The sequence below is a fragment of the Borostomias antarcticus genome, assembly GCF_949987555.1.
Source record: "Borostomias antarcticus genome assembly, chromosome: 20".
NCBI lineage: Eukaryota > Metazoa > Chordata > Actinopteri > Stomiiformes > Stomiidae > Borostomias > Borostomias antarcticus.
The window spans coordinates 17745051-17747550 of NC_140253.1; the positions used below are offsets into that span (position 1 = coordinate 17745051).

At 52.6% G+C, this 2500-nt stretch overlaps 1 long non-coding RNA gene across 1 annotated transcript in view; it reads left to right on the forward strand.

The window, feature by feature from the left end:
• LOC311322289 overlaps positions 1-2500 on the forward strand; it is a 36881-nt gene that overhangs the window by 33481 nt on the left and 900 nt on the right. The window lies entirely within an intron of this gene.

Sequence of the window (2500 nt, forward strand, 5' to 3'; positions counted from 1 at the left end):
GTGTGTGTGGGAGAGTGTGTGGGGGTGTGTGTGTGTGAGGAGAGAATATATTGTATGTGTGTTTAGCTGTGTGTGTATGAGTTTGAGTCAATAGCTATGTGTGTGCGTCAGTGTGTGTGACAGAGAGAAAGAGTATGTATTTTGTGTGTGTGTGTGTGTGTGGAGGAGAGAGAGTGTGTTTGAGTGTGTGGGAGAGAGAGTGTGGGGAGAGAGAGTGTGTGTGGGAGAGAGAGTGTGTGTGTGTGTTCGTGTGTGGGATAGAGAGAGAGAGTGTGTGTGTGTGTGTGGGAGACGGTGTGTGTGTGGGGGGGGGTGTTTGTGTGTGTGTGTGGGAGAGGGAGTGTGTGTGTCGGGGGGAGGGGGGGTGAATAGTGTGTGTGTGTTGTGTGTGTGTGTGTGGGAGAGAGAGAGGGTGTGTGGGGGATAGAGAGAGAGAGTGTGTGTGTGTGTGGGGGGGGGGGGGGGAGGGAGTGTGTGTGTGTGGGGGAGGGGGGGTGAATAGTGTTTGTGTTGTGTTTGTGTGTGTGGGAGAGAGAGAGAGAGAGAGTGTGTGTGGGGGATAGAGAGAGAGTGTGTGTGTTCTTGTGTGTGGGACAGACAGTGTGTGTGTGGGGGGGTGCGTGTGTGTTTGTGTGTGTGGGGGAGAGAGAGAATGTGTGTTTGTGTGTGTGGGAGAGAGAGTGTGTGTGTGTCCGTGTGTGGGATAGAGAGAGAGTGTGTGTGGGAGACAGTGTGTGTGTGTGTGTGTGTGTGGGAGAGGGAGTGTGTGTGTGTGGGGGAGGGGGGGTTAAATAGTGTGTGTGTTTGTGTTGTGTGTGTGTGTGTGGGAGAGAGCGAGTGTGTGTGGGGGATAGAGAGAGAGTGTGTGTGGGGGATAGAGAGAGAGAGTGTGTGGGGGATGGAGAGAGAGAGTGTGTGGGGGATAGAGAGAGAGAGTGTGTGTGGGGGATAGAGAGAGAGTGTGTGGGGGATAGAGAGAGAGAGTGTGTGGGGGATAGAGAGAGAGTGTGTGGGGGATAGAGAGAGAGAGAGTGTGGGGGGGATAGAGAGAGAGTGTGTGTGTGTTCGTGTGTGGGATAGAGAGAGTGTGTGTGGGGGATAGAGAGAGAGAGTGTGTGGGGGATAGAGAGAGAGAGTGTATGTGGGGGATAGAGAGAGTGTGTGGGGGGGATAGAGAGAGAGAGTTTGTGTGGGGGGTGCGTGTGTGTTTGTGTGTGTGGGAGAGAGAGAATGTGTGTTTGTGTGTGTGTGGGAGAGAGAGAATGTGTGTTTGTGTGTGTGGGAGAGAGAGTGTGTGTTTGTTCGTGTGTGGAATAGAGAGAGAGTGTGTGTGTGTGGGAGACCGTGTGTGTTTGTGTGGGAGGGGGGGTGAATAGTGTGTGTGTGTTGTGTTTGTGTGTGTGGGAGAGAGAGAGTGTGTGTGGGGGAGTGTTTGTTTGTGTGTGTGGGAGTGTGTGTGTGGGGGGGGGAGGGGGGTGAATAGTGTGTGTGTGTTGTGTTTGTGTGTGTGGGAGAGAGAGAGTGTGTGTGTGGGATAGAGAGAGAGTGTGTGGGGGGGTATGTGTGTGTTTGTGTGTGGGAGAGAAAGAATGTGTGTTATTGTGTGGGAGAGTGTGTGTGTGTGTGTGGGGGAGAGTGTGTGTGTGTGTGGGGGTGTGAGGAGAGAATATATTGTGTGTGTTTAGCTGTGTGTGTATGAGTTTGAGTCAATAGCTATGTGTGTGCGTCAGTGTGTGTGACAGAGAGAAAGAGTATGTATTTTGTGTGTGTGTGTGTGTGTGTGAGAGAGAGAGTGTGTTTGTTCTTGTGTGTGAGAGAGAGAGTGTGTTTGTGTGTGTGGGAGAGAGAGTGTGGGGAGGGAGAGTGTGTGTGGGAGAGAGAGTGTGTGTGTGTTCGTGTGTGGGATAGAGAGAGAGTGTGTGTGGGAGACAGTGTGTGTGTGTGTGTGTGTGTGTGTGTGTGTGTGTGTGTGTGAGAGAGGGAGTGTGTGTGTGTGGGGGAGGGGGGAGTGAATAGTGTTTGTGTTGTGTTTGTGTGTGGGGGATAGAGAGAGAGAGAGTGTGTGGGGGATAGAGAGAGAGTGTGTGTGGGGGATAGAGGATAGAGAGAGAGTGTGTGGGGGATAGAGAGAGAGAGAGTGTGTGGGGGGGATAGAGAGAGAGTGTGTGGGGGATAGAGAGAGAGAGTGTGTGGGGGATAGAGAGAGAGTGTGTGGGGGGGATAGAGAGAGAGAGTGTGTGGGGGATAGAGAGAGAGTGTGTGGGGGATAGAGAGAGAGTGTGTGGGGGGGATAGAGAGAGAGTGTGTGTGGGGGGGAGAGTGTGTTTGTTCTTGTGTGTGGGGCAGAGAGTGTGTGTGTGGGGGGGGTGCGTGTGTGTTTGTGTGTGTGGGAGAGAGAGAATGTGTGTTTGTGTGTGTGTGGGAGAGAGAGTGTGTGTGTTTGTGTGTGTGGGAGAGAGAGTGTGTTTGTTCGTGTGTGGGATAGAGAGAGAGTGTGTGT